Source organism: Hyperolius riggenbachi, chromosome 9 (genome assembly GCF_040937935.1).
Source record: "Hyperolius riggenbachi isolate aHypRig1 chromosome 9, aHypRig1.pri, whole genome shotgun sequence".
NCBI classification, from domain to species: domain Eukaryota; kingdom Metazoa; phylum Chordata; class Amphibia; order Anura; family Hyperoliidae; genus Hyperolius; species Hyperolius riggenbachi.
The window spans coordinates 230,699,516-230,718,328 of NC_090654.1; the positions used below are offsets into that span (position 1 = coordinate 230,699,516).

At 44.1% G+C, this 18,813-nt stretch overlaps 1 protein-coding gene across 4 annotated transcripts in view; it reads right to left on the minus strand.

The window, feature by feature from the left end:
* Nucleotides 1–18,813, minus strand: part of TTBK2 (tau tubulin kinase 2) — a 214,666-nt gene that overhangs the window by 160,753 nt on the left and 35,100 nt on the right. Inside the window, exon 1 of one of the 4 annotated variants that reach the window (XM_068254142.1) lies at nt 1,215–1,243. The exons of the other annotated variants lie outside the window; for them this stretch is intronic. The gene's annotated coding sequence lies outside the window, so the exon portion shown is untranslated. Of the gene's footprint in view, nt 1–1,214; nt 1,244–18,813 lie in introns of those variants that run through there. 4 annotated transcript variants of the gene reach the window in all.

Genomic DNA, 18,813 nt, shown 5'->3' on the forward strand with positions numbered 1-18,813 from the left:
ACCTCCAGACACAGGAACAGCTTTTTTCCACAAGCGGTAGCCATTCTTAATGCTGAACCACGTTAGAGCTGCTAGGACTTGATAGTAATCAGCACAGAACTGTAAATGAACAATTCTCACATTGCTTACTGCCACTATACTTATAATGTCCTTGACTTGTTAGGCCCCGTTCACACTTGCGTTTTGGCAAGTAAACGGACCGGATCCTGACCTGATCCTGATCAGAACCGTACGGTTCCGATCCAGATCCGGTCCGTTTGTATCAGGCATGCATCAGGCTGCCACCCGGATCCGTGGGCAAAAAATAGTTAAATATGAATAAAAAAAATGTTCAGGTCAGCAGAAGGTGCACCTGGTGCACATGTACAATCAGGTTCCTCCGCTGTAGGCATCACCTCCACCTCCGATATTCTGCCAAACAGCTCCAGCACGTCTGTCACTGCTGCTCCACTTCAGACATGCTTGGCCCATGTGTCCCCATCCGAAATGGCCGCTTGGATACGCATAGGAAGTGGGGTAGAACGTCAGGTTTTTGTAGGCAGTGTGTTCTGTGCCTTCCGTTTCCCATTGGTTTCTGTGTTCCTGATGGTGCTGTCAGGCTCAGGTCAGGCTCCGGTCAGGATGCGTGGGCCGGAGATCCGGACACAAAAAATAGCGCATGTTGGAAAAGAGTCCGGAGTCCGGATCCGGTCCGGCTCCGTACTGTACGGAACGTACGTATGTGAACGTCCGCATAGCCTTTGCATTGCTATGCGGAACATACGTTCCGTTTGTACAGTATGCGGTCCGGATCAGATCCGGAAAATCCGGATAGCGACCGCTAATGTGAACCGGGCCTAATATACACACTGTCTGCCCTTGTATTGTTTTTGTTTGTGTTTGTGTTTGTTAAGCAACTGCCAAGACAAAATTCCTTGTAGGTGCAAACTTAGTTGGCGAAATAAAATTGATTCTGATTCTGTCTGAAGTATATGCACACAGAGGTGCTCTGCTTGCTATAACTGAATTGCTGTTTATCCCCTGCTTATTGCCTGAAGAAGTGTGCTGTGCCTGCGAAACGCGTTGCATCTTTGGGGTATTTTCAATAAATGTGTATATCTATATATTTACAGTCCTTGGTGTCTGCTTTAACGGAGGCGAGTCCACCACTTCCTCCCAGCAATTTTTTAAAAATTTTATGTACTTTTATCCTTCTGGCGCCTCTGTTCACCTACCAATATATGCACACAGGGAGCTGCTTGCTTGGCAGTTGGAAAAAGCTGTTATTTCCCACAATGCAATGGAAATCTCTGTGAACCACAGACAGCAAACTGTCAGACCCGGCCCTGTGTTCAAACTGCCCTGGCTGCGCACATGCTCAGTACAAAAAAGCCAGGGACACACAACCATTCAGTTGATGACGCAGGGACACTTGCATTTTATTGTATAGGATTTTTTTTTTCACTACAGTTCCCATTTAAAACCAGTCTATACTTTCTTACAGTTTGGTAGCCCCATCCCTCCTGCCCCCCCTACCCCTCATCACATATACTGTGTTACTCACATGGACACCTAAAGCTCCAGTGTTAAAATTATGCTGGGGCATCTGCCAGCATATCTGCTAACTTTTGGAGGCAGGCCGGTAAAACATGCCACAAGTCTGGCTTACTGCTGTGTGCGCAGGGTGGGGACATACTCCTCAAAATTGCTGATAGAGGGCAGAGGATGGTGTGGCAGCTACCACCACTGACCTGCACCCCAGTATGCCAGTCAGTGGAAAACCACAGTATTAGCGTTAATGTAAATAGAACCCAAGGCCGTTCGTGGGGGGGGGGGGGGGGGAGAGGGACAGAGGCATGTTTTCTGCCTCATCTGTGTCCCCCCCATGCCGCTTTCTGCCCACCACCACCGCGCTATAGCCCCCCCCGCCCCCGAGATTAGCAACATTATTTGTCGCCATCTCAGGGGTAAACATACGGGAGGGGGATTCCCTGTTTAAAATGCCCGCCAGGGGCATTCCTGCAGGGTCTCCCTGGCTGCACCTCCCTCCCCCTGCCTCCTTGCACGCTGGATGAGAGAATCAATCTCTCCTTCCAGTGTTGTGACCCAGAGGTCACGAAAGTGAAAGTGGGCCAGTGCAGCGGTTTTTGCAGCTACCTAATCCGCTCAACCCTCCCCCCGGATCAGGTAGCCTACATTTTTTGTGTAGCCACCCTGGTGTTCTATTTCCTCAGGACTTCCGTGCAAAAAGTGGTTCAATTAATTTCCAATAATTTTCAACCAATTTTATATATTGAATTCAATAAAAAAAAAAAGTGTTTGCTGCGAGATGTTGATGATGCTGTGTGACCCTGGTGCCATCAACGCCGATTGACGGGAGACATGTGATCGCCGATGGAGAAGCAAAATCCGCCAAGTGACATGGAAGAAGGCACTGGGGAAGCTATCAGAGGTACGAGACAAGGGATCAGCACGCTAATGGGGAGTATAAGAGCCAGATGTATAGCCAGATGTATTAGCCAGATGTATTAGCCAGGAATAGGTAGCCAGATGTTTGGCCAGGTATATAGTTAGCCAGATGTTTGTCAGGTGTATAGTGAGCCAGATGTTTGCCAGGTGTATAGGAGACAGATGTGCAGCCAGGAGGATCCCCGCAGGCCACCACCAGCCCACGTAGAAGGGGAATCTCCCCCCCTACACACACAGGAGTCCCAGACCAGCCTGAACAGAAGGGTGACATCCCCCCCCCCCCCCCCACAGAAGGGACCCACCCGCCCGCAGAGAAAGGGGAATCCCGCACGCAGCCAGCACATTCTCTGTCCCGCTGGCTGCACAGAGATTCCCCAGGATGGCTGGATGCTAGTTCTGCACGCTGGGGGTAGCACAGATTGCTACCCACAGCGTGCAGACAGGCATCCAGCCATCCTGGGGAATCCCTCTGATCAGTCAAAAGTGCAGCGGGCGGTGCAGAGAAACAGGAAATCTCTCTGGCGGCATGGACGAGCTCAGTCATTACCGCTTTTTGCAAGTGTCTCCTGGACGAACTCAGCTCGTCAATACCGCCAGGGTGGTTAATTCTATGAGCCCAACTCAGGCTCTCTTTAACACAAGTAATTATCATAAGCTCCTGTACCAATGCTACATGAATCAGATGGCTGACAGAGTAGAGAGTCAGCTTCCTGGTCAGGAGCTTTTTGTTCTCAAAAGCAGATGAAATCTTAATATAGCTTTACTTTTCCTGAGCTTTAGCAGAAATGAAATATCTATCATGTTTCATACTGTTAAAGCTAATGGGAACTCATTTAAATTAAAAAAAAAGTCAGATACTCACCTAAGGAGAGGGAAGGCTTGGTCCTAAGGAGCCATCCCTCTCCTCTCGCAGTGCTGCGCTGGCTCCCCCGTTCAATTTCCCCGCCGAGGGGACTCCGGAAGTCTTCGGGAGCCGAGCCTACCCCTTTGCATGCAGATGTGCCCCTGCAGACAGGGAAATCTGCACGCCCCGCCCATGGAACATGTACAAAGTGGCGTCTGACAACTTAGTCCCTATGGACATGCGTGCAGCACTGCTACAGTACAATTGACTGCAATGGAATTGTGCACCAAGTGCAGCCTCTGCATCGATGTAAGCACTTTCGTTGCATCACAGCGCACTGCGGGTACTGTGGACTGTCTTATTGACATTAATAGCCACTGCGGCAGGGGAGCAGCAGGGGAGAGTACCACAAACCGACACTCTAGTGTGAAAGAAGCCTTAACCCCCAGAGACCCAAATATAGAAAAAAACTTCAAAAAAATGTTTCAACCTTTCACATGTTGTTATAGGAGGCTTGTGATGCCTAAATCAGTGTTTTTTTTTTATTTTGACATTTTAGTAACTTTTTGGGAGGATGTTGTAAAATTGCAACACTGGGCTTGTAGAGTAGCAGAAGTTCAATAGTATCACTCACACTCTGAACACATGTAAGGAACAATTAAGTTATTTTTTACTTTACAGTTTATAAAGACCCACATAAGTTCATGTATATGCACAATAACAACACTATAATAAAGAAAAAATAAATTTTTATTATCAATTTAATACAAAAAATGAGTATCATATAAAAACAAACCACTGGATCCAGACTATGGCCTCGATTCATCAAGTGTTACCGAACGCTTTCCGAATGCTTTATCCAGCGTTCGGTAATTTAGCGCAAGCATGTAGCGGAAGTTAGTATTCATGAATGACATCGCATGTCAATATCGTGCGTGCGGTAATTGTGCGGTAAATTTTCCGAAACTAGTATTCAAGAAGCAGAAAGGGGGCATGTCAGGGCGGTAAATTCCAAGTGCAGTATCGCCTGCACTGCGCTGTCGTTATTTATGTTTCTGCTGTCGGTGTATTTAACAGGAACCTGTACTGAGTAAAATTATTTAAAATAAGGACATGACGTAGCTGCAAATGAATATTACATACTTACCTTTCCTCTCAGAAGCTCATCGTTTTCTTCTTACAGTGATCCCTTCCAGTTCTAACAAGATTGTCAGGACTGAAATATACCAGTTGCTTGTCAGTTATATATCAGTTATATATCAGCTGCTGTCAGTTACAACTGAATGTGCAAGGTAATGTCCATGTTTATCTATGGCTCAAGTGGGCAATATTACAGTTTAATAGTGTGCTGACCAGGAAGCTGTTATGGGGTAATGGCCTTTTGGCCCATGAATTTACTCTAAAGGCTCTATACAGTAGGTAGAGACATACATAAATTAAACAAATTAGCTAATTGCCAGCACCTAACCACAGGTATACAAAAACTCTAATTAAATTAGCTGTTAAAGAACAGGTGGTAACAGGGGATAACAGTTGATACAACAGGGCACAAAAAAGGTTAGTAAGTCTGCTAGCAGGACCCTGTGATGTACAAATTGGGTGCCTGTTTACAGTGGATGCATCAAACAATGAAAAATGTCATCAATTACCATATGTATTGGCAGGTCTGAGGGCTGCAGGAGATAGGCATTTGTGGAAGTTCCAATGACTTTCCTGTCAGGCAGGAACAGCCAGGTTTGATATTAAGGCCTGGTGCACACCAAAAACCGATCCGCAAAACGCTAGCGGTTTTTGAAATGCTTTTTCTCATTTTTAGGAAGCGTTTCACCTAGTGTTTTGCGTTTTTGGGTAGCGTTTTTGGTGTAGTAGATTTCATATATTGTTACAGTAAAGCTGTTACTGAATAGCTTCTGTAACAAAAACACCTGCAAAACCGCTCTGAACTGGCGTTTTTCAAAGCGGTTTGCGTGTTTCCTATACTTTACATTGGAGGCAGCAACGCCTCCGCAATCCAAAAAATTCCTCACCCCCCGGGAGTATGCGTTTCTGCAAAATGCCTCCCGCTCTGTGATCCACCCCATTGAAATACATTACCCAAGCGTCTGTAAAAACGCGAGAAAAACGCTCAGTGTGCACCAGCCCTAATGCTGGGCATACACGGCTCGATGCCCCCTTATCAATCGAGCCGCTGATGGCTCGATTGATAATATCCGACGTGTCCGATCACCGCGGGGATCGATTCCGTGCTCGATACCCGCGGCCGGACAATAACGGCGAATCGAGCGGGAGATAAGAAGCGCCGGCGGGGACGAGTGGGAATCGATCCGGGTGCACGCGCGGACAAGCGGGGACGCAGCGGGAGTCGATCCGGCGGCTAATTGGCCGCCAGATCAACCCGTGTATTCCCAGCATTAGTCCATGTTTCATGTTTCAACTTCACACTTTCCATTCCACAACTCTTATCAGGTAGACAAATTATTCAATTAGTCATGCAAACCCCTTCATCCACGCCTCAAAGAAAACTGTCACCTTCTCAAGTTTACTGTGCAGACAAAATCTTGCTACCACTATGACCCACTGTTGTAAAATTACAACATAGAAATAACCATCTCCAAATCTCTCAATATCAGTATATTTGATGATGTTACAAAATCTGCATGCTCTACACATGTTAATTATCACAGAAAAAAATATTTCAAACTTTTTATTTACTTGAGTCTTGATGTATCCTGTCCAAAACAACAAGATGATATACTCCAAAGCAGGCAACAGAGTTGTATGACTTCATGGCCAAATAAACAGACCTATTTATACATTCAATCATCCAATAGTGTTGCAGAACTGAACAATAGGTCCTATTAGTAATGTACATGAGGTTTTAAAAAGAAGAAAATGGGGGAGGGTTTTTTTTTTAGCCTTAAATGTGATGTTGTAATATTACAACACTGGGTCTCTGCGTGTTAAAGAACATTTCTCCTGTTTTTAATTTGCAAAGTACTGTATTGCTAGTAAAGGTTGAAACTGTGATCATTGTAAAGAGAGTATTCCGAATGATGTTGTCTGTGATAAACACTTATCTTCATGACACAAGAAGTATTTGACACAAGCTGAAGCTTAACCATGCTGACTTTTCCATGATAGACTAGAAGCAAGCCTCATCTAGAAAAGTAAATACATAGATGTAATAATGGAAAGTCAGAAAAGAATTTCAAGGCTGAGAGAGGAGAATGGACTTGAGTGTGTAAACACCATCAGTTCAGTGGTCACTCTTAAGGTGCCCATACATGGTACACTTTTTCATTTTTTTTCAATTACATAATTTAGTTCGATTATTCCGTTAGATCGAATATAAAGATTTTTCAGCATTTCCGATCAGATTTTTCTTGAAAAAACAGGATAATCATTTGTATTTCTTGATCGAAAAAAAAAAATGTCCAACTTTCATTCAATTTGATTAATTAGATCGAATAAACAGGAAAAATCTAACGTTTTTATTGTATCGTGAATAGGCACCATTAGCCTCTGATAAAACATGGCACTTTGAGGCTAAAGCATGCTGAAGTGAGAGGAATATGGAGGCAACCATCTTCATCGTCTTATTAACAATGACAAGATGGTCGACTTCTTTGCTGTTGCTGTGCCCCTAATATGAGCATGCAAATCAGATGCTTTGCCGCTGCTCTGACTCCACTGGCTGCATGCTAGTTGCAGGTGTGTGGCTCAAAAACAACTAAAGTCAAAAGCTCTGATGGAAGTGTGGACGACAGATCAACACTTGAGATTAGAAAAACGAATCTACACTCAGAGGAGCGCTATATAAATGTGATAAAAAAATGTGGGACGCAGGCTAGATGTAGCGGGACTGGTTGATTTTGAAATGGTGAGAGATAGACTGATTAGTCCTACCTAATGTGAATGATTAACATTGCATTGCCTGTGCGTAACCTTTATTTATTCTTATGACCTTTGTTGGAATTACTGCGTTATTGTCTAAGAACTACCAGTACTACACTTTCCTCTCACTTCCCTTTAAAGTACAACATGTTATCCAGTCTCTAAATAGCGCAATGAAAAAAAAAATGGAATTTTGTTTTTCCTTTTTTGATGAAAAAAAATAAAGTACCTGGTGAAGCAGTTGAATATTTCTGGGCAAACTTGTATCTGCTACACACTTTATTTTAACAAGGAAGAGTGACTTCAGTGAAGAAAGCAGTTGCCCCCCTGCTACTTATAAGAATGTGATTGGTGGAATGATGGGAACAGATTGGGGAGGTAAGATGGGAGGGAAGGTAGGAGAAATTGTACAGCAACAGCAGAGCTACAGCAAGAAACCGAACACAAAGTCAACTGCACTCTGGGTATTTAACATTTATTTTTTTTGTACTGTACAAACTAATTTGTTTTATGTATAAAAAAAAATACAGTGCTAAAAATTGCATTTAGAAAAAGCTCTTATACTGGGGCTTTAAAGTGAAGCTCCACTTTCCCTGAGAAATAACCAATCCCTTTTTTATTCCACATACCGCTAGGGATCGTGACAAAGACTTCAGCTGGATTACCTTTTTTCGATCCGAACAGTCAGCCACTTCACAGTGATCCTAAAGCATAGCAACCACTGCCAGGTGGATTGGGGGTTCTCTGCCGAACGGTCGTTTCCCAATCCATCCTGCCGAATCGGCAAGCATCGTTGGCGCCATTGTAAACTAACAATCGTGTAAACTAGGCCTGAAAGATTTTAAACTAAAATCGCAATCACCAAGATCACAATTTTGGAATCGTCAAAGTGGCGATTATCACGATCACGTCATTTCCACATGGAGGAACTTTGAAGAAGCGACTTCAAACTTCCTCAAAGTCCCGGCGAATGTGGCCCGCAGCTGTTAGGAACTCATTTGCAGGTTCCCGCAATGCGACCGCTCCTGCCGAGAGTCGCGTCAGGTCCTTCACTTCCGTATGTCGACGGCCGTCCTCCGCTGGTGATGCGTGCACTGGGGAATCGCTCTGCGCATACTGGTGGGCGGATGTCTCACTCCTCTCGACCGCAGTATGGTCTGAGGCGGCAACAGAGGTAGTGTCAGCTGACAGGATAGTCAGTTGACACTTAGGCAGGGGTGTATTTAATAAATATAAAATAATGAATGCTGACCCTGGCCGGGATTGAACCCTGGTCTCTCACGGAGGCGATGCCCTTGACCAGTATGCTATAGCTGACACACAGTCAGGAGGTTTTGATGGTCAGCTGAGTGGTTAGTCAGCTAACATGTATTGCTACCTGTGTCAGCTGATCTGTTCAGCTGACACTTAAACAGGATTACTGCCTGCGTGTGATTGGCTGCTGTGTGCATGTGGTCGACCACTGATTGGTTGCATATTTAAAGAGACACTGAAGCGAGACTAAATCTCGCTTCAGGTCTTATATATAGCAGGGGCACGTGTGCCCCTGCTAAAATGCCGCTATCCCGCGGCTTAACGGGGGTCCCTTCACCCCCAACCCACCCCCCGCAAATGTTGGTCGGAAAATGGTCGCTGGAGATATCCTTCCTGGAGGCAGGACTAACGGCTGCAGCCCTGCCTCCCAGCGCGTCTATCAGACGCGCATCGCCGCCTCTCCCCTGCCCCTCTCAGTGAAGGAAGACTGAGAGGGGCGGGGGAGAGGCGGAGATACGCGTCTGACAGACGCGCATGGGGCAGGGCTGCGGCGGTTAGCCCTGCCCCAACCAGGAAGCGCTCCCCCGCTGCACGGAGGGGGTTTGGGGGGACAGGGACCCCCGTTAAGCCGCGCTATAGCGGCGTTTTAGCAGGGGCACACATGCCCCTGCTAGCTATGAGGTCTGAAGCGAGATCTATTCTTTAAGCCTGCTGAGTGCTTTCTGTCATTTCCCGTGATAGCTTTGGCTGTGTGCTTCTGCTGGGTGGGATTTACTGCTTATTGATTACCTGTGAACCGACCTCTGCCTGGAATCTGACTACTCTCTGCCTGCCGCCTGAACCGACCTTCTGCCTGATCCCTGAATACTCTCTGATCTCTGTCTGGACCGTCCTAAGATTACCTGACCTTGATTTCGCCTGCTCCTTGTGTACCTCGATACTTCTGATTGTACGTGTATGACCTCGGATTGTTACTGGACTTTGCTTATCTCCTGTTAGGTTCTGGTGAGTTACATAGTTCACTCTACGATCAGTTCCTATACCTTGCACCTACATGGCCTGGGTGTAACCGAAGTCGGGCAGGTGTCGTTTCCTCACCTCCCGTTCAAGCGGGGACACGCCACATCGGGTGAAGAAGGTGGGGGTAGATTGGGGCATAGGAGCTGAGCTGTGAGCTGGTAACTCGCCAAGCCTGACATTACAGCAGCGCTGGACATACCTTCCGCAAGAGTCCAACGCTGTTTGTCCTTTATCGCCGTCTGACGGCTCTTGTGCTTGGCAAAACTCTGGGTACCTGTATGTTACACGCCATGCAGGAAGTATTCTGTGCATTAGAGCCTGCAGGAGGCGAATTGGATAGATGGGCATCACTGGACTTGTGCTGGAAGCTATGTCCAAAACTGATGCAACTTGGGGGATAGAGGAGGCACAATAGACAGAAAGACACAGAGGAGGCACAGTGAGAGACACAGAGAGAAACAGAGCAGGCGCAGAGACACAAAGGGGGCAAGAGAGAGAGCCAGAGGAGGCATAAAGAGGCAAAGGGGGCACAAAGAGAGACAGGAGGACAGATGGGAACAAAGCTTGATTTGAGGGAAATCGTGAATCGAATTGAAATCACAATTTCAGACAGAAATCGCTCAATTCAATTTTTTTCTAAAATCGTTCAGGCCTAGTGTAAACCATCATTTGCACAATCACAGCAAAACTCACGAAAGTCATGGAGGATCGGAACAATGCTCCACGATTTAATCCAACATGGCAGTTGTTCAAAGACAAACGATCGCCGCGGACAGCATGCATCGTGAAACATCATTGCACAATGTCGTGAAAAAAACATTTGTTGCAAAAAAAACAATTGCAGAAACGCAGTGTGGCTATGGAAATTATTTAGGGCTGCCAGGTGGGAAGCGTCAGAGCTGCTGCCAGTCAGCCAACTGGTGCAAGTGTGGAACCATACAAAACACGTGGAGCACCATCCTTAAACAAACATATTGTACTATCTATAAGTAATACAGTACACTGAAATGTGCAGAATGGTCACTCAGATACAATATCAATCAAAAGAAAACAGCTATGAACTCAAAGAACCGCACCAGATCAGCACACAAATAATGTTGCAAAAAGTCCATCCTTTATTTATTAATCCACAAACCAATAAAAACACAATTAAAACCAGGTGGGGAATGGCATGTAAACCCAAATTGTCGGAGAACCGGAAGGGTAATAAAGTGCTGTTAGTGCTGATGACACACCACTAAGGGTGTGAAAAATGAATTGGGGTGCTCAAATTGGATGATTGACAATGGAAATACATTGTAAACTGGTGCAAGTGTGGATCACAACAGTTGTTCCTGCTCCATGCAGCTAATTACTTGTGTAGGAAGGGTTAAGTGTCCCAGCAGTCTGTTCTGCACAATACTGATTCCATGCTTGGTAAGAAGCGCAGTTTGTATTTACTTTCAGTTATGGAAATTCAGAGCTGGCAGCAAACTGAAAGAGAAAAGCAATTTTTGTTTACAGCACTCTCCAACTTCCTGTTTTTTGTCTATGGTGGAAGAATGTGCACATTCCCAAGGAGTACAAATGGTAATCACCACGGAGCAATTTACTGAGTAGTTTGGGTGCTACGATTTTTTAGTGTTTTGCAGCTTGTGCTGTAACACAGGTTTTTCTATGTTGCTTTAACATACCAACATTCTTACATTTAAAAATGGATTAGAGGATGCGTCTAACTTGGAATCACCATCACGATTATGGAACGATCCAGCACGTCATGCTGCGATCGTTCCATGTGTTTTGCGCATTTAACACAAGCGCAAAACACACAAAAAGGGACAACCCATGAAATTCAGGAAAATGGAGATTAATTTAACTATAATCCATTTAAGACTAGTTATTTATTTTATCGTTCTTTAACATAAATATTACTGTGATGCAACCTTTAGCAGAGACCAACAGTCATCTCCAACTTGTCCATTTATCTAGGCAGCAGATTTCCCCACAGATGAAACCAGAAGTTTGTGAAAGATCAAACTTCAGATCAAGAGTTGTTAAAGAGTAGTATGGTGGCGTAGTAGTGAAAAGCACACTCAACTTGCAGCGTTGGTTCTCCAGTTCGAACCCCAGCCAGGGCACTATCTGCATGAAGTTTGTATGCTCTCCCCATGTCTGTGTGGGTTTCCTCCAGGCACTACACTTTCCGCACACGCCCCAAAAACATACAGATTCAGTTCATTGGCTTTTTTCTAAATTGTCCCTAGACTATGATGGATATATGACTATGGTAGAGATTAGATTGTGAGCTCGGGGGCTAAGCGAGACTATTCTACCTATATTTACTCTTTCAACACATTCAAGCAAGCCCTCAAAACCCACCTCTTTATGATGGCCTACCCACCTCCTACCACACAGTAACACTCTACTGAATATTTCACAGCCCCACCTAGTGTTTCCACCCCACCCTTTAGTTTGTAAGCCTCTGGCAGGGTCCTCCATTCCCTAGTGTAATCTACAGGATCATGTGCTCCTGTCCTATGACAGCCTGTACTTGTATTACTGGGCCTACCTAACCAGTCCATATCACATGATCATGTATTTTGAACAATTTGCATGTATCACTTTGTTCTATGTTGTATAACCTTATGTCTGTCATCCTTGTATCATTATATATATTTATTGTCCAGCGCTGCTTAATATGTTGGCGCTTTATAAATACAATAAATAATAATAATAATAATAATAATAATAATAAAGAATAATAAATAATAATACATAATAATAATACTCTGTAAAGCACTGCAGACGATATCTGTGCTATATAAATACTAAATTTATTATTAATAATAATAATAATAATAATAATAATAATACCTAAAGCTAGATAACATTTTGGAAGATATCAACTTCCACCCCAAAAATGGACTGTATAAAAAAATTAGATACCACAAACAAAATTGTTATCACTGACCAAAGTCACTCAACTTTATCAAGAGAAGCTGACACCCAGGAAGACTACAAGGTATCATCCAGGTATGGCTTGGTGTTGAGTACATAGGTGTGTTTGGGGAATAGTAAAAAAAACACATTCAATAGGTTCTATTGTAAAAAGGACTTACAGCTTCAACTTGATTTAAGCAACCAAAACATTTGTTTCCATTTTGGATAAGGGTTAACGGGAACCTTAACTAAAAAAAAAAAAAGCAAAAGCTGGCCGCCATGCGTACCTTTTTACGCATTCCCGCTGGTGCAGGAAGCTATCGCTGAAAACAACAAGTACATTTTTACGCGTTACTAATGTAATGCATAAAATTTAACGCATTACACCCGTAGCGCGTAAAAATGTACTTGTTGATGTCTGCAATAGCTTCCTGCACCAGCAGGGATGCGGGAAAACGTACGCATGGCGGCCAGCCAACTCCTAGTCAGCAAAAAAACAATACTATCTGGCAGCAAGGGACCAGAGGAGCCATGAGTGACTGCGAGGGCACAGGATGGCTGCAGGGGGCTGGTACATGCCCCAGGGAAGTAAAACTCATGGGGTTTTTTTTTTACAGTTAAGGTTCTCTTGAAATATTTTTATTATTGCCTTTAGATATGAAATAAGAATATTTCTTATCCAGACATAAAGAGTTCAGAATACATAAAACCACAGATTTTTTTATTAGAGAGCTTTGGGGGTTTGGGGGCTAAGGTGGAAGATGTTAAAATTTAGGCTCTTGAGCATAAAAATGTTCCAATTCACTGAACACACAATGGACCATGGACAAGTGGACAGATTCTATGTTAAACATAGGATCCATGCAGAACTATGCTGACATGTCAATTCCATCCGAGGGCTGTTTTACCTACTTGAGTGGTGGAACACAAAGGGCCATATGCAATTCACCTTTTCTCTTCAGTTTTCCCCCGGGAGCTAATTTTTCATCTTCAAATTTAAAATAACTTTTTCGCAATTTGCAATGGAAAAAGTACCAAAAAGTAGGTGAAAAAGCACTGTCAAAATTATTTTGGGTATTTGTCTGCACGGTGGTTTAAAAAGCACTTTATTTACAAGTTGTGAAAATATCACCAAGGTGAAAACTCAGGTGAAAAAGTGAATTGCATATGCCCCAAAGTCTCAACCTGTATAATTTTACTGGACAGAAGTCATCCATGTCATAATAGCAATGCTATTCTGCTATGTTTGGTGCAACAGACAAGTCAAAACACTGTTCCGTGGATGGACATAGCATGTGCTGCCACCGCCCTTGGCACTGAACACCCATAATGTTGACCGAGCCTCACTACTTTCATGCACTTCCTTTTTTCCTGACACCAGTTTATCTATCTTTGTGCATTTATGTAGCACTACCAGATTTTTCATGGTACCACTCATTGAAAAATGCACAACATTAACTGTACCTCAGTGGGTTTCACAATCGAATGACTCTGCTACAGTCTAAAGCCAGTTTGATAGGGAAGAGGAATTAACCTCACATTATGTTGGCTACACATGAGGGGGAGGCATACAAACTTTATCCAGGTTTTAAACCTTGGACTTTAGCACCCCAAGGCGAGTGTGCTTGCCAGGTTGCCACTTAGCACTCTGGAGTAGCAGAGGCAGGAAATTCACCTCAGCAAATACACGAGCAGCACCAACAAACTGACAGGAGTTTTAATCCTTTGCAGCTGTATCCAAATAGATTTTGTGAGGCGTTTTAAATTATTCCGAGTTGGCAATTTGGGTCAGAATTAAAACTGGGCCTGAACAATATATAAATAAATCAGATTAAATTTATAGACATAAAAATATCAAAGTCTGCTCAATGAGCTGCCAGGATATGAAATGACTTCATCTCTGCAGCCAGCATCTGCCTTGGGGGCTTGGGAATTGATATGCAGCCAGGAAGTAGCAACTTCTAGACAGGCATGTCTCCACTGCTCTCCGGCATTTGGTGCCCAAATAACCCCTTCCTACTCACAATAGTAGATAAGAAGGGGTAAGGGAGCGAGGACTACAACTTGGGGTACTGTATGTAAGATTTTGGGGCTCCAAAAAAAAAAAAAAAGACCAGCAGCAGCATAGATTGTAAGCAAGAGAGATTGTCCGTGGACTATTCTTTCTCATTACTTTACCGGGCAGCACGGTGGCATAGTGGTAAGCGCTCTCGCCTTGCAGCGCTGGGTCCCCAGTTCGAATCCCAGCCAGGTCAATATCTGCAGGGAGTTTGTATGTTCTCCCCATGTCTGTGTGGGTTTTCTCCGGGCACAACGGTTTCCTCCCACATCCCAAAAATATACAGATAAGTTAATTGGCTTCCCCCTAAATGGGCCCTAGACTACGATACATACACTACACAATACAGTCATGACACAAGACTATGGTAGGGATTAGATTGTGAGCTCCTCCGAGGGACAGTTAGTGACAAGACTATATATATTCTGTAAAGCGCTGCGGAAGATGTCGGCGCTATATGAATACTAAATAATAATTATTCGTTTATTCAGGTACACTTTAAAGTCCAGAATTTTGTCCATTTGTACATTTATATATTTTTGTAGAGCAGAGCTTTATAAAAATGCACAGCAATGGGTATAAGGCTACAGCCAAAAACATAAGCATTGTTTTTTGCTTGGGCATAATCTACAGGATCTCGAGCTGCAAATACAATTGCGACGGCTTAAGGAAAAAAATTGTATACAGAGGACACCACTGATACAGTGCAGAATGTTTTTGCTGAATACTCCCAGCAGCACTTCCAAATACAGTACATAGCCAAGTACAATAAAAAAAAAAAGGCTAAAAACTCGCCTCTTTTCCCGAGCCTTTGAGACTGCATAATGCAGAGTCACAGCGCTTTGAGTCCCCAGGGAGAAAAGCGCTATATAAATATTATTGTTATTGTTGTTACAATCACATGCAGTAGCTAATGTATGCTTAATATAATGTATGCTTAACCACTTAACAACCTCTGCCACGCTTATCTACGCCCCTTTAAACTTCACCTGAGTCACAGGGGCGTAGATAGGCAACTCTGTTTATTTTGCTGCTGTGCGCGATCGCGTGCGCGTTCGCGTGCACGCGGATGTGCATACGCGTCGGGCACCCGCTGGTCCGTGATTGGCTGATGTGAACATGTGTTCACAAAGCCAATGACGGTGCTCATTCATGCAAAATGTGTGTAAACTTTGCATCAGTCTCTATGCTGTTACAGTTACTGAGATCACTCGTGAGAGGATCTAAGATAACTAACACAGCATTAGTGACTGATCAGCATCAGTGAGGTTTTTTTTAAATAAATTATACCCCCATTAAGCCCATTAACCCTTGCCTCCCTTAAATGTGAAAATTGCTGTGGTTTTTAGGTGAAAAACCCTGTGGTAGAGAAGTGGTTAATATATTGCAGGCATTCCTAAATAAAGAGAACTAGGCCCATATGCAATTCACTTTTTCTCCTGAGTTTTCTCCACAGTGATGAAAAGTTGATGATGAAAAGTTATTTTAAAGAGATAATGAAAAATGATCTCCTAGCAGAAAACTCAGGAGAAAAAGGTAATTAAATAAATGGTGTGAATTGGTAACTGAAGGAAGCAGAAGCAGCCAGTAGCTCACTGTGTGTGCGGGCCTAAACATAGTTCAGCCTTAGATGCTATTGAAAACAAAGAAATCCTTGAGAATCGCTCATGAGGAGATGGACTGGCACAAAACCTGTCTGTTCTGTCAGATTTTGACTGCCTACGTTTTTCGCGACAGTGGTCCTTTGAAAACCAGTTGTCCTTCAGTTTTAAAGTTCCATGTTATCTTAAAGGGGAACTCCAGTGAAAATCCTATCTAATAATATCCCTGTGTCATCATGTCCCTGTGTTTGTGTGTTGCGCTACTGCGTATGTGCAGAACGGACAGCCGTTGGGACAGGAGGATGGGGCCAGGGAGTCAGGCGGAAGGGTGCAAGCATGCGCACTGACTGGCGGCGTGAAAAGACCTAGAGCCAGTTTTTAAAACAAGCTTAGGTCAACTAGTAATGTATTTTTAAAAAATTGCTTCATTTTTACAATAATTCTGTATAAATGATTTAGTCAGTGTTCGCCCATTGTAAAATCTTTCCTCTCCCTGATTTACATTCTGACATTTATCTCATGGTGACATTTTTACTGCTGGCATGTGATGTCAGTGGAAGGAGATGCTGCTTGCTTTTTTGGCAGTTGGAAACAGCTGTAAACAGCTGTTATTTTCCACAATTGAAAGAGGAACTCCAGTGAACATTTTTACTATTGGCAGGTGATGTAGCTGCTGCATGGTTTTTTTGGCAGTTGGAAACAGCTGTAAACAGCAATTTCCCACAATACAGCAAGGCTCACAGACAGGAAACTGCCAAGAGTACGTATTTTTCCTGTTTCTTGTGGGAGGGGTTTCACCACAATATCAGTCATACAGCGCCCCCTGATGCTCTATTTGTGAAAAGGAATGATTTCTCATGTAAAAGGGGGTATCAGCTACTGATTGGTATAAAGTTCAATTCTTGGTCATAGTTTCTCTTTAAAAGGGGGTTCAGATGCTTTCCTTGCGTTAAAAGACATCCATGGCTATAATTACTAGGTAATGCCCAGTGGTGTTGATACAGGGATTTTATCTAATTGCCATCTGGAGTCGGGAAGGAATTCTTTCCCTTTTGGGGCTAATTGGACCATGCCTTGTAAGGGTTTTTTGCCTTCCTCTGGATCATCGGGAATATGTGAGGAAGCAGGCTGGTGTACTTCATTATCTGGTTGAACTCGATGGACGTATGTCTTTTTAACCCAAATAACTATGCAACAATGCAATTGGGTTCACAGACAAAAACTGTCAGGACCATGGTCCTGACATCACACTGTGGGAGGGGTTTCACCACAATATTAGCCATACAGACCCCTGATGATTCGTTTGAGAAAAGGAAAAGATTTCTCATGGGAAAGGGGGTATCAGCTACTGATTGGGATGAAGTTCAATTTTTGGTTATGGTTTCTCTTTAAAGAACAAGCGACACCCATGCTAACCTAGAAATAAAAAACACATATATAAGTAGATAAATACTACTTCTACTTACATAACTGATGTATTGTGCTGTCCACGTAATGATTCCTGTGAATTTTATAAAGGAAAAGCAGAAAATCCTATTCTAGGCAGTGGCTATCTTGCCAACTAATGCTGACATATCAGAATTCATTTATTTCGCCAAGCACGGTTGCACCGTGCCCGGAATTAGGTTTGGCACGTTGATTGGCAAAGAAAGGGTTGTACAACAGACAAGAGTACTACAACTTAACAAGAGAAGTACAGCAGAACAATACAATACAACAGATACAGGAGTAATACAACATTTGCGGTAGGTCAGTTGCGGGACTAGCGGAGACAGCAGCGTGTAGCAGAAGATAATTCTAGTACGACCTAGGCAGGCAGTAAACAGAGCGGCCGCAGCCGAAGTCAGATATTAGTCCGGTAGATGGCTGCAGGGGCGGTCGGTGGAATGGGCAGAGTTCAAGACTCTGACGGCCATGGGAAAAAAAGTGTTCATGCGCCTAGTAGTCTTAGCAGGGATGGACCGAAACCTCCGGCCCAGTTTGAGTCGAGTGAAAAACTGTGGCCAGGGTGAGAGGGGTCGCCCACAATTTTCATTGCTCTATTTCGCAGTCTAGTATTGTAGATGAGATCTAGAGGGGGGAGGGGTTTTCCAATAATCCTCTCCGCTGAGCTGATGACCCTCTGGAGTTTATATCTGTCGCTGGCGGTACAGCTAGCGAACCAGACCAGGATGGATGAGCAGAGGACTGACTCGATTGTAGCAGAGTAGAAGGACCTCAGAAGTTCGTGGGCCATACCAAACTTCTTTAGTTGGCGAAGGAAGAAGAGTCTTTGCTGTGCCTTCCTCTGAGTTGCGGTAGTGTTTGCCCTCCAGGTCAGGTCATCAGAGATGGTTGTACCCAGGAGGGGGACACTGGGAACCCTAGCGACCTCGATGCCCTCGATATATATCAGAGGGGGGTTGCTGGCATGCTTCCTGAAATCAATGACCATCTCCACTGTTTTGGCTGTGTTAAGAACCAGCCCATTCTCATTGCACCAATTGCAGATTCTGTCCACCTCCTTGCGGTAAGCCTGCTCATCGTTCTCACTAATAAGGCCGATGATTGTGGTATCGTCCGCAAATTTGATGATTTTGACAGAGTCCTCTGTGGATATGCAGTTATTCGTGTATAGAGAAAACAGAAATGGTGACAAGACGCAGCCCTGAGGGGCTCCAGTGTTGGTCACTCTGGGTCTGGAAGATATGTCTCCCAGCTTCACAACCTGGGACCTGTTCGAGAGAAAGTCTGTGATCCAGAGACTGAGGGTTGGATGGACTTTGAGCTCCGTG